This window comes from Ranitomeya imitator, unplaced genomic scaffold (assembly GCF_032444005.1).
Source record: "Ranitomeya imitator isolate aRanImi1 unplaced genomic scaffold, aRanImi1.pri SCAFFOLD_451, whole genome shotgun sequence".
In the NCBI taxonomy this organism is placed as follows: Eukaryota; Metazoa; Chordata; class Amphibia; order Anura; family Dendrobatidae; genus Ranitomeya; species Ranitomeya imitator.
The window spans coordinates 68,203-81,601 of record NW_027194657.1 but is presented as its reverse complement, the minus strand read 5'-3'; the positions used below and the strand labels follow the sequence as shown (position 1 = coordinate 81,601).

Here is a 13,399-nt window from a genome sequence, read left to right as displayed (position 1 = left end):
AGCAGAGCCGTGTGTGTGTGTGGAGCAGAGCCGTGTGTGTGTGTGGAGCAGAGCCGTGTGTGTGTGTAGAGCAGAGCCGTGTGTGTGTGGAGCAGAGCCGTGTGTGTGTGTAGAGCAGAGCCGTGTGTGTGTAGAGCAGAGCCGTGTGTGTGTGTAGAGCAGAGCCATGTGTGTGTGTGTAGAGCAGAGCCGTGTGTGTGTAGAGCAGAGCCGTGTGTGTGTGTGTAGAGCAGAGCCGTGTGTGTGTAGAGCAGAGCCGTGTGTGTGTGTGTAGAGCAGAGCCGTGTGTGTGTGTAGAGCAGAGCCGTGTGTGTGTAGGGCAGAGCCGTGTGTGTAGAGCAGAGCCGTGTGTGTGTGTAGAGCAGAGCCGTGTGTGTGTGTAGAGCAGAGCCGTGTGTGTGTAGAGCAGAGCCGTGTGTGTGTGTAGAGCAGAGCCGTGTGTGTGTGTGTAGAGCAGAGCCGTGTGTGTGTGTAGAGCAGAGCCGTGTGTGTGCAGAGCAGAGCCGTGTGTGTGTGTAGAGCAGAGCCGTGTGTGTGTGTGGAGCAGAGCCGTGTGTGTGTGTGGAGCAGAGCCGTGTGTGTGTGTGGAGCAGAGCCGTGTGTGTGTGTGGAGCAGAGCCGTGTGTGTAGAGCAGAGCCGTGTGTGTGTGTGGAGCAGAGCCGTGTGTGTGTAGAGCAGAGCCGTGTGTGTGTGTGGAGCAGAGCCGTGTGTGTGTGTGGAGCAGAGCCGTGTGTGTGTGTAGAGCAGAGCCGTGTGTGTGCAGAGCAGAGCCGTGTGTGTGTGTAGAGCAGAGCCGTGTGTGTGTGTGGAGCAGAGCCGTGTGTGTGTGTGGAGCAGAGCCGTGTGTGTGTGTGGAGCAGAGCCGTGTGTGTAGAGCAGAGCCGTGTGTGTGTGTGGAGCAGAGCCGTGTGTGTGTAGAGCAGAGCCGTGTGTGTGTGTAGAGCAGAGCCATGTGTGTGTGTGTAGAGCAGAGCCGTGTGTGTGTAGAGCAGAGCCGTGTGTGTGTGTGTAGAGCAGAGCCGTGTGTGTGTAGAGCAGAGCCGTGTGTGTAGAGCAGAGCCGTGTGTGTAGAGCAGAGCCGTGTGTGAAGAGCAGGAGAGCCCCTGGCTCAGTCCCGCACTGACTGCTCTGAGTGATGACGTCACCGCAGGTCCTTCTCCTCCCGCACTGACTGCTCTCAGTGATGACGTCACTGCAGGTCCTTCTCCTGCACTGAGTGCTCTCAGTGATGACGTCACCGCAGGTCCTTCTCCTCCCGCACTGACTGCTCTCAGTGATGACGTCACCGCAGGTCCTTCTCCTCCCGCACTGACTGCTCTCAGTGATGACGTCACCGCAGGTCCTTCTCCTCCCGCACTGACTGCTCTCAGTGATGACGTCACCGCAGGTCCTTCTCCTCCCGCACTGACTGCTCTCAGTGATGACGTCACTGCAGGTCCTTCTCCTCCCGCACTGACTGCTCTCAGTGATGACGTCACTGCAGGTCCTTCTCCTGCACTGAGTGCTCTCAGTGATGACGTCACCGCAGGTCCTTCTCCTCCCGCACTGACTGCTCTCAGTGATGACGTCACCGCAGGTCCTTCTCCTCCCGCACTGACTGCTCTCAGTGATGACGTCACCGCAGGTCCTTCTCCTCCCGCACTGACTGCTCTCAGTGATGACGTCACTGCAGGTCCTTCTCCTCCCGCACTGACTGCTCTCAGTGATGACGTCACTGCAGGTCCTTCTCCTCCCGCACTGACTGCTCTCAGTGATGACGTCACTGCAGGTCCTTCTCCTGCACTGAGTGCTCTCAGTGATGACGTCACCGCAGGTCCTTCTCCTCCCGCACTGACTGCTCTCAGTGATGACGTCACTGCAGGTCCTTCTCCTCCCGCACTGACTGCTCTCAGTGATGACGTCACCGCAGGTCCTTCTCCTCCCGCACTGACTGCTCTCAGTGATGACGTCACTGCAGGTCCTTCTCCTCCCGCACTGACTGCTCTCAGTGATGACGTCACTGCAGGTCCTTCTCCTCCCGCACTGACTGCTCTCAGTGATGACGTCACTGCAGGTCCTTCTCCTGCACTGAGTGCTCTCAGTGATGACGTCACCGCAGGTCCTTCTCCTCCCGCACTGACTGCTCTCAGTGATGACGTCACCGCAGGTCCTTCTCCTCCTCCTCAGCACACGGTGAGTGTCTCCCTGTCTCCGTCCCTGTGCACATTACACCCCGGGTAATTCTGCGCTTTTGTTTGGACACTTGGAGCCTTTTCTCATTTTCCCTTGTAGGCCGCAGGCTGCACACTGTCCTTGTTTTCACCTTGTGTTTCTGATGCTTTTATTCCCTGTTTTGCCCCTCAGTGTAACGCACTTTAGTTTACAAATTTCTTCTTATGTTTCTTTAGAAGTTTCTGCCTGAAATATAGAGAATAGAATAATAAGAGAATAAATTCCATTAAATTGTGCAATCATTTCCCTCCTCTATGTGGAGCCTCTCCATCTTCAGGAGATATTGTTATGGCTCATTCTGTGGCCGCCGCGGACAGTGGGAAAGCTGGGTTACAGTTTACTGATTATACAGTCTGAGATGGTAGCAGAGCATTGGAAAGTTGGGTTATAGCTCAGTAGTAATCCATCCTGAGACTGGAAAAGCTGTGCTATGAATGATATGTTGAAGGCTGCAGCTCACAATGGGTGAGAGGGGCTACAGCACAGTGTGATTCCATAGTCTGCTGCTGCCACTGGGAAAGCTGGGTTACAGCTTAGTGATGATACATCCGGTGAATCCAGCTGCCACTGGGAAAGCTTTCTTACAGCTTAGTGATGATACATCCAGCGAATCCTGCTGCCACTGGGAAAGCTGGGTTACAGCTTAGTGATGATACATCTGGCGAATCCTGCTGCCACTGGGAAAGCTGGGTTACAGCATAGTGTGATTCCATAGTCTGCTGCTGCCACTGGGAAAGCTGGGTTACAGCTTAGTGATGATACATCCGGTGAATCCAGCTGCCACTGGGAAAGCTTTCTTACAGCTTAGTGATGATACATCCAGCGAATCCTGCTGCCACTGGGAAAGCTGGGTTACAGCTTAGTGATGATACATCTGGCGAATCCTGCTGCCACTGTGAAAGCTTTGTTACAGCTTAGTGATGATACATCCGGTGAATCCTGCTGCCACTGGGAAAGCTTTCTTACAGCTTAGTGATGATACATCCAGCGAATCCTGCTGCCACTGGGAAAGCTGGGTTACAGCTTAGTGATGATACATCCGGTGAATCCTGCTGCCACTGTGAAAGCTTTCTTACAGCTTAGTGATGATACATCCGGTGAATCCTGCTGCCACTGGGAAAGCTTTCTTACAGCTTAGTGATGATACATCCAGCGAATCCTGCTGCCACTGGGAAAGCTGGGTTACAGCTTAGTGATGATACATCCGGTGAATCCTGCTGCCACTGTGAAAGCTTTCTTACAGCTTAGTGATGATACATCCGGTGAATCCTGCTGCCACTGGGAAAGCTGGGTTACAGCTTAGTGATGATACATCTGGCGAATCCTGCTGCCACTGGGAAAGCTGGGTTACAGCTTAGTGATGATACATCCGGTGAATCCTGCTGCCACTGGGAAAGCTTTCTTACGGCTTAGTGATGATACATCCAGCGAATCCTGCTGCCACTGGGAAAGCTGGGTTACAGCTTAGTGATGATACATCTGGCGAATCCTGCTGCCACTGTGAAAGCTTTGTTACAGCTTAGTGATGATACATCCGGTGAATCCTGCTACCACTGGGAAAGCTTTCTTACAGCTTAGTGATGATACATCCAGCGAATCCTGCTGCCACTGGGAAAGCTGGGTTACAGCTTAGTGATGATACATCCGGTGAATCCTGCTGCCACTGGGAAAGCTTTCTTACAGCTTAGTGATGATACATCCAGCGAATCCTGCTGCCACTGGGAAAGCTGGGTTACAGCTTAGTGATGATACATCTGGCGAATTCTGCTGCCACTGGGAAAGCTGGGTTACAGCTTAGTGATGATACATCCGGTGAATCCTGCTGCCACTGGGAAAGCTTTCTTACGGCTTAGTGATGATACATCCAGCGAATCCTGCTGCCACTGGGAAAGCTGGGTTACAGCTTAGTGATGATACATCTGGCGAATCCTGCTGCCACTGTGAAAGCTTTATTACAGCTTAGTGATGATACATCCGGTGAATCCTGCTGCCACTGGGAAAGCTTTCTTACAGCTTAGTGATGATACATCCAGCGAATCCTGCTGCCACTGGGAAAGCTGGGTTACAGCTTAGTGATGATACATCTGGCGAATCCTGCTGCCACTGTGAAAGCTTTGTTACAGCTTAGTGATGATACATCCGGTGAATCCTGCTGCCACTGGGAAAGCTGGGTTACGGCTTAGTGATGATACATCCAGCGAATCCTGCTGCCACTGGGAAAGCTGGGTTACAGCTTAGTGATGATACATCCGGTGAATCCTGCTGCCACTGGGAAAGCTGAGTTACAGCTTAGTGATGATACATCCGGCGAATCCTGCTGCCACTGGGAAAGCTGGGTTACAGCTTAGTGATGATACATCCGGCGAATCCTGCTGCCACTGGGAAAGTGGTAGTTGGAGGCAGGTATATCTTGCCCAGGTGTTTGTCCTATGTGAATTAGGCCACTCCGTATCTTCAGGGTGCTAATGGGTTAATGATTGCAGGAATAAAAGATGACCAGCTGGGGGTTTCCAGCGTCTGCCTGGGGCACACAGATTGCCTGTCTGTGTGAGACAAACGTGAGTGAGAGCTCTGCTCAAGAATTGTGTGATGTTAGCTGGGTGGGAGAAGCCCCCCCAGTTGTTAAGTTAGCAACGTGTTTGTTTAGTTAGTGCCGGACAGGCTAGGATTCATTTTTATGTTTTGTTTTTCTGTGTTGCTTTCACTTTAATAAATCTGACCTGAGGTCAGCCTACTTGGAAACCTGCTGTACGCCTCAGAAATTCAATGCACAAACCACGTGACCTTTGACCCCAGCAAAGGCGATCCCGGAGTGTTGTGTCACATTGTGGTGGAGAATGCGGGCATACCGTGGCACAGGCAACAGCATGGAAGACGTGGTGAAAGCCTTAGTACAGTCCACTACGAAGCTAATCGCTTGATGGCCGCACAGCTGAAGGAGTTAGTGGACATGACGGTTGCAGACCGCCAACTTCTCCAACAGGTGGCGCAGCGCCTGGTGAGCATGCCTGACGCTGACCCGGAAGCAGAGTCCAGGAGGATCCATGTGAGTCGATACTGGCAAAAGCTGACTGCAGAAGATGACGTCGAGGCATACCTGACAACGTTTGAGCGGACGGCATTGAGAGAGAAGTGGCCGAAGGCACGATGGGCCGATTTGATTGCCCCGGAGGTCGCTCAGGACTTTGAGAAACTGAAAGCTGAGATCCTGGCCCGGCTGGGTGTGACGACGGCTGTCCGGGCACAGAGGGTACATCAGTGGACATACCAGCAAGATAAACCGGCGCGGTCTCAGATGTTCGACCTGATCTACTTAACAAAGAAATGGCTGCAACCCAAGGTACTGACAATACCCGAAATAATCCAGCGGGTTGTCCTGGACAAGTACCTGAGAGTACTACCCCCAGCGCTGAAAAGGTGGGTAAGCCAAGGAAATCCCACGACAGCGGATCAACTTGTGGAGTTGGTCGAGCGTTATTCCGTGGCAGAAGGACTTCCCGACGACACCGCCAGCCCCCGGTCTGTGCCTCCTGCTCGTGGAACCGGTAAGACTGTTCCAGGGACCACGGGTGAAGGAAAATCGCTTAAAACTGTGGGGGAGGAGTCCGGGACTGCTCGCACTCCGAGACCAAGAGTATTGGACGGTGGTCTCAGTAGGGGACCTGTTAGGTGTTTCCGCTGCCATGAGAAGGGTCATGTTTCTGCGAACTGTCCTGTTACCGCTGAACCCATGCAGTGCGACGTTATAGACTCTAGAAAACGCATGTCTTTGGTTACACAGCTAGTGAGTGTGAATGCGGGTCAAAATGATACAGCGAAACACCTGTGTGAATTATCTGTTGATGGGAAAAATGTTGTGGCATTACTAGACTCTGGAAGTGTGGTGACTCTGGTGAAAGCTAGTCTGGTGGCACTTCCGTCTGGTCCGTCTGACAAGTTTTCTGTGACGTGTGTGCATGGTGACACCCGCTCGTACCGGTCATATGGATTTCTACTCCCTATGGGTCAGTGCAGCACAAAGTGGGACTCGTTCCAGCATTGTTACAGGATGTAATCCTGGGCAGGGATTTTCCCTATTTCTGGCAGTTGTGAGAGAATCAGTTGCTCCTTCACGGTAGCTGTACCCGTGAATCTTCTCCCATGCTGTCTGGAGGTCCCGAGCCCCTAGAGGAGACCCCACAGGAAGATGTTGCTGGGGAGGTTAGTGAATCTAACCTTCAGTACCCCTTCTCCGTCATGGTGGGGGAAACTGAGGAACCTCAGCGAGAGGCGGAGGCAGACAGCCATCCGGCACCCTGCCTGCCAGATTTGGGAGTCCAGGTGGATGACTTCCACAGCGAGCAAATTAAAGATCCTACCCTGACTCCGGCTAGGAAAAATGTAAAAATGATAGATGGGGTACCCGTAGAACCTGACACTAGGCTAGCGTACCCGTATATGGTTCTGGAAAATGATTTGCTCTACCAGGTAGAAAAAAAAGGGGAAGACACAGTGCAACGGTTAGTGGTACCCAAACCTTATCGGCGGAAGGTACTGGATTTGGCCCACGGACATATAATGGGGGGACATCTGGGGGTACAGAAAACCACAGAAAGGATATTGCATTGTTTTGTGTGGCCTGGAATACATTATGATGTGCGTAACTATTGTGAGTCCTGTCCAGAGTGCCAAATCGCGGCCCCTAAATCTCAGTTCCGTAGCCCTTTGGTACCCCTTCCTATCATCGGGGTCCCTTTTGAGAGAATTGGGATGGATTTGGTTGGGCCCCTTCCCCGATCCGCACGTGGGCACCAACATATCCTCGTCATCGTGGACTATGCCACTCGTTACCCGGAAGCCGTCCCTTTGCGTAACACAGTTACCAAGACGATCGCCAAGGAATTGGTACAAGTGTTTAGTCGGGTGGGAATTCCAAAACAGATACTCACCGACCAGGGGACTCCCTTTATGTCAAGGGTAATGAAGGAGCTCTGCAGGCTCTTACAAATAGACCCGTTGCGTACGTCTGTCTATCACCCTCAAACAGATGGCCTGGTTGAGCGCTTCAACAGAACCTTAAAACAGATGCTCCGGAAGGCGATAGACAAAGATGGGAAGAACTGGGATTACTTGTTACCCTATTTGCTGTTTGCCATTAGGGAAGTTCCCCAGTCTTCCACAGGGTTTTCGCCTTTCGAACTGTTGTACGCCCGTCGTCCCCGGGGACTGCTGGACGTCGCAAAAGAAACCTGGGAAGGTCAAGTCACTCCCTTTAAAATGGTGATCGACCATGTAACACAAATGCAGGATCGTATTGCCGCTGTCATGCCCATTGTTAGGGACCATATGTTACAGGCCCAGGGAGCCCAGAGGCAAAGTTATGATAGAGGCGCTAAGGTCCGTACATTTGCACCCGGCGATAGGGTGTTGGTCCTAATCCCTACGGTGGATAGTAAATTCCTGGCGAAATGGCAGGGCCCATTTGAGGTCCGAGAAAGAGTTGGTGAAGTGAACTATAAAGTGTACCAGCCGGGTAAGAGAAAACCAGAACAGATTTATCATGTGAATCTGATAAAATCCTGGAAAGACCGCTCTGCCCTAACGGCGGATCTGCCCCGTCCGGTTTGTTCACCTACTGTACCGGAGGTGCAGGTTGCCGAGACTCTCTCAGAACGACAAAAATCTGAGGTTAAGCAATTTTTGTTACAGAACCGACAGTTTTTCTCCGAAAAACCTGGCCGGACTAAGTTGGTGAAACATGAGATTGTCACAGAGCCTGGCGTCACTGTTCATGTGAAGCCCTACCGGATTCCGGAAGCCCGCCGTGAAGCCGTCTCCCGGGAAGTGATGGCAATGTTGGACTTAGGAGTCATTGAAGAGTCGCACAGCGCCTGGTCCAGTCCAATTGTGCTGATACATAAACCGGATGGCTCCATCCGGTTTTGTAATGACTTTAGGAAACTGAATGCAGTTTCTAAATTTGATGCGTACCCTATGCCCCGGGTCGATGAGTTGATCGACCGGCTTGGTAAAGCCCGATACATTACGACCCTGGATTTAACAAAGGGGTACTGGCAGATTCCTCTGGCCGAGGCGGCCAGAGAGAAGACGGCATTTGCTACACCGGAAGGTCTGTTCCAGTATGTCTATATGCCGTTTGGACTTCACGGAGCTCCCGCAACGTTCCAGAGATTGATGGATCGAGTCTTGAGGCCTCACAGACAGTACGCTTCTGCCTACCTGGATGACATCGTAATTTACAGCATGGACTGGGAAACTCATCTCCAGAAGGTACAAGCGGTGATTGATGACCTGCGAGATGCAGGTTTAACGGCAAACCCCAAGAAATGCCACATCGGGCTTGAAGAAGCCCGATACTTGGGCTACGTGATTGGCCGACGAGTGGTTAAACCCCAGATCGACAAAATACAGGCAATTCAGGGCTGGCCACAACCAGTGAACAAAAAACAAGTACAGGCTTTCCTGGGGATTGCCGGCTATTATCGCCGGTTCATACCCAATTTTGCAGCCATGGCTACTCCCTTGACGGATCTTACCAAGGGGAAGGGTTCCGTCATGGTAAAATGGACCTCAGCTGCTGAAGAGGCCTTCCACAGCCTGAAACGGGCTTTGTGCTCTCAGCCCGTACTAGTGACTCCTGATTTCAGCAGCGAGTTTGTGGTGCAAACTGATGCCTCTGATACTGGTGTCGGAGCTGTACTTTCCCAGGTGAGGGACGGAGTCGAACACCCGGTCCTCTATCTCAGTCGGAAACTGAATGTACATGAGCAGAGGTATGCGGTGGTTGAAAAAGAGTGCCTAGCCATTAAATGGGCTCTTGACTCCCTCAAGTATTACCTGGCCGGTAGGAAGTTTAGGCTGGTCACAGACCATGCCCATCTCAAGTGGATGCACCTCCACAAAGACCGTAATAGTCGGGTAACCCGGTGGTTCCTTGCCCTGCAGGCTTACTCTTTTACGGTGGAGCACCGACCTGGGGTGCAGATGGGGAACGCCGATGCCCTATCCCGAGTGCACTGTTTCAAGAGTGTTCTTGCTCGACCGGAGTGGTCTGAGCAAGGGGGGGGGGGGGGTGGGTATGTAAGACTCATGCTGGTGTGGTAGTTGGAGGCAGGTATATCTCGCCTAGGTGTTTGTCCTATGTGAATTAGGCCACTCAGTATCTTCAGGGTGCTAATGGGTTAATGATTGCAGGAATAAAAGATGACCAGCTGGGGGTTTCCAGCGTCTGCCTGGGGCACACAGATTGCCTGTCTGTGTGAGACAAACGTGAGTGAGAGCTCTGCTCAAGAATTGTGTGATGTTAGGTGGGTGGGAGAAGCCCCCCCAGTTGTTAAGTTAGCAAAGTGTTTGTTTAGTTAGTGCAGGACAGGCTAGGATTTATTTTTATGTTTTGTTTTTCTGTGTTGCTTTCACTTTAATAAATCTGACCTGAGGTCAGCCTACTTGGAAACCTGCTGTACGCCTCAGAAATTCAATGCACAAAACACGTGACCTTTGACCCCAGCAAAGGCGATCACGGAGTGTTTTGTCACAGTATATAATATTATTATTATGATTTATTTATATAGCACCGTTAATTCCATGGTGCTGTACATGAGAAAAGGGGTTACATACAGGATTATAGATAATATTTACAGTAAACAAATTTACAGTGACAGACTGGTGCAGAGGGGAGAGGACCCTTTCCTTGCGGACTTACATTCTACAGGGTAATGGGGAAGAGACAGAAGGTCGGGGGTGCGGCCTCTCTGGTGGTGGTGAGGCGAAAGCTCGGGTGGTGGTGAGGCGGCAGCTCTGGTGATGGTGAGGCGGCAACTCGGGTGGTTGGTGAGGCGGCAGCTCTGGTGGTGGTGAGGCGGCAACTCGGGTGGTTGGTGAGGCGGCAGCTCTGGTGGTGGTGAGGCGGCAACTCGGGTGGTTGGTGAGGCGGCAGCTCTGGTGGTGGTGAGGCGGCAGCTCAGGTGGTGGTGAGTTGGCAGCTCTGGTGGTGGTGAGGCGGCAGCTCAGGTGGTGGTGAGTTGGCAGCTCTGGTGATGGTGAGGCGACAGCTCTGGTGGTTGGTGAGGTGGCAGCTCTGGTGGTTGGTGAGGCGGCAGCTCGGGCAATTGGTGAGGCGGCAGCTCAGGCAATTGGTGAGGCGGCAGCTCAGGTGTTGGTGAGGCGGCAGCTCAGGTGGTTGGTGAGGCGGCAGAATGGTTATTGCAGGCTGTAGGCTTTCCTGAAGAGATGGGTTTTCAGGTTCCGTCTGAAGGATCCGAGGGTGGTGGATAATCGGACATTTTGAGGCGTGGAATTCCAGAGGATGGGGGCTATTCGGGAGAAATAAGTGTGGAGGAGAGTAGGAGGTCTTGGGAGGATCGGAGATTACGTGAGGGAAGTTCAGAGATATAGGGGGGACAGGTTGTGGATGGTTTTGTAGATCAGTGTTAGTAGTTTGAACTGGATTCGTTGGAGAATTGGGAGCCAGTGGAGGGATTTGCAGAGGGGAGAAGCAGGGGAGTAGCGAGGAGAGAGGTGGATTAGCCGGGCAGCAGAGTTGAGGACAGACTGGAGCGGTGCAAGAGAGTTAGTGGGGAGGCCACAGAGGAGGGTGTTGCTGTAATCGAGGCGGGAAATGATGAGGGCATGCATAAGAGTTTTAGTAGATTGTGAGCTGAGGAAGGGACGGATTCTGGCAATATTTTTGAGTTGGAGGCGACAGGAGGTGGCAAGAGTTTAGACGTGCGGTTTTAAGGACAGTGCAGAGTCGAGAGTTACCCCGAGGCAGCGCATTTCAGGTGCGGGAGAGAGCGTGATGCCGTTTACCATAATAGATAGGTCAGGTAGGGGGGATACGTGAGATGGGGGAAAGATGATGTTTTGTCTACATTGAGTTTTAGGAAGCGAGAGGTGAAGGAGGATATGGCTGATAGACACTTCGGGATTCTGGACAGCAGAGGGGTGACATCTGGGCCAGAGAGGTAGATCTGAGTGTCGTCCGCATAAGGTGATACTGGAAGCCATGGGACTTTATGAGTTGTCCTAGGCCAAGGGTATAGATGGAAAAGAGTAGGGGCCCTAGGACAGAGCCTTGAGGGACTCCAACAGAGAGAGGGCAGGATGAGGAGGTAGTGTGGGAGTGGGAAACACTAAATGTGCGGTCGGAAAGGTATGAGGCAATCCAGGACAGGGCAAGGCCTTTGATGCCGAGGGAAGAAAGAATCTGTAGCAGTAGGCAGTGGTTGGAGATTGAAGGTTGTCTACAGAATGCGGTAGATAAGCCACTGATGCCGGTGGCCTTAGCTCATACGATTTTAGGGCTGACAGATTCCCTTTAAAGTCAGGGAAAAAGTAGCAGCGTACCAGTTAAAACAGAGGGAGAGAAGTACATGGGATTCTGGTATGCAGTGGCTATTCCAGATTAGGAGACAGTTCAGACGTACCTGTGGATGAAAGCAGATGGATCAGTGCATGACCGCATGAAGGAGAATATACCATAGGTTACCATTGTGGTGTATTTCTGATGATAGATTTAAAAAGATGTCACTTTAAATGATGTCACATCTGACCAGCTCCATTCAACTTATATATATATAATGTCCCCCAACCTGGTATATGTGTCCCCCAACCTGGTATAGGAATCCCCATCCTGGTATATATAATCCCCCATCCTGGTATATGTGTCCCCCATCCTGGTATATGTGTCCCCCATCCTGGTATATGTGTCCCCCATCCTGGTATAAATGTCCCCCATCCTGGTATATGTGTCTCCCATCCTGGCATATGTGTCCCCCATGCTGGTATATTTGTCCCCCATCCTGGTATATGTGTCCCCCATCCTGGTATATATGTCCCCCATCCTGGTGTATGTGTCCCTCATCCTGGTATATGTGTCCCCCATCCTGGTTTATATAATCCCCCATCCTGGTATATATAATCCCCCATCCTGGTATATGTGTCCACCATCCTGGTATATATGTCCCCCATCCTGGTATATATGTCTCCCTTCCTGGTATAAATGTCCCCCATCCTGGTATATGTGTCTCCCATCCTGGTATATATGTCCCCATCTTGGTATATATGTCTCCCATCCTGGTATATATGTCTCCCATCCTGGTATATGTGTCCCCCATCCTGGTATATATGTATCCTATCCTGTTATATAGGTCCCCCATCCGGGTATATATGTCCCCATCCTGGTATATATAATCCCACATCCGGGTATATATGCCTCCCATCCTGGTATATATGTCCCCTATCTTTGCATGTCCCTCTTCCTGTACACCTTTGTGGTATATATGTTCCCTGCTCTACAAAAAAACCCTTTCTTCTCACCATCCTCTGCTCCCTCGACATGCGACATCCTCTTCGTCATCGTCTTCTGGGCCTGTGGGAAGGGGAGTAGCCGACCCCAGTACCTACTTCAGCTGGATGTGCGTCCTCTGACTCTCATCCAGCTGAAGTAGGTGCTGGGGTCGCTGGTCCCCCTCCAGCATGGAGGCAAAAGAAAGATTTCTATTTTCTGTTAATGAGGACATTTTCATACAATCATATACAGTTAAGTCCATATATATATTTGGACAGAGACAACATTTTTCTAATTTTGGTTATAGACATTACCACAATGAATTTTAAACAAAACAATTCAGATGCAGTTGTAGTTCAGATTTTCAGCTTTCATTTGAGGGTATCCACATTAAAATTGGATGAAGGGTTTAGGAGTTTCAGCTCCTTAACATGTGCCACCCTGTTTTTAAAGGGACCAAAAGTAATTGGACAGATTCAATAATTTTAAATAACATGTTCATTTTTAGTACTTGGTTAAAAACCCCTTGTTGGCAATGACTGCCTGAAGTCTTGAACTCATGGACATCACCACACGCTGTGTTTCCTCCTTTTTGATGCTCTTCCAGGCCTTCACTGCGGTGGTTTTCAGTTGCTGTTTGTTTGTGGGCCTTTCTGACTGAAGTTTAGTCTTTAACAAGTGAAATGCTGCTCAATTGGGTTGAGACCAGGTGACTGACTTGGCCATTCCAGAATATTCCACTTCTTTGCTTTAATAAACTCCTGGTTGCTTTGGCTTTGTTTTGGGTCATTGTCCATCTGTAGTATGTAGTTTGGCTGCATGTGGCTGGATCTGAGCACACAGTATGGCGGCTCTGAAGACCTCAGAATTCATTCGTCTGCCCTGTGTCACATCATCAA

The 13,399-nt window shown here is 51.1% G+C and overlaps 1 protein-coding gene across 2 annotated transcripts in view; it reads left to right on the top strand.

Moving 5' to 3' along the window:
- Window positions 1-2,055: 2,055 nt before the first annotated feature.
- Window positions 2,056-13,399, top strand: part of LOC138656233 (gastrula zinc finger protein XlCGF66.1-like) — a 68,298-nt gene continuing 56,954 nt past the window's right edge. Inside the window, exon 1 of one of the 2 annotated variants that reach the window (XM_069743660.1) lies at window positions 2,056-2,173. The gene's annotated coding sequence lies outside the window, so the exon portion shown is untranslated. The remainder of the gene's footprint in view (window positions 2,174-13,399) is intronic. The other variant, XM_069743661.1, reaches the window with a different exon arrangement.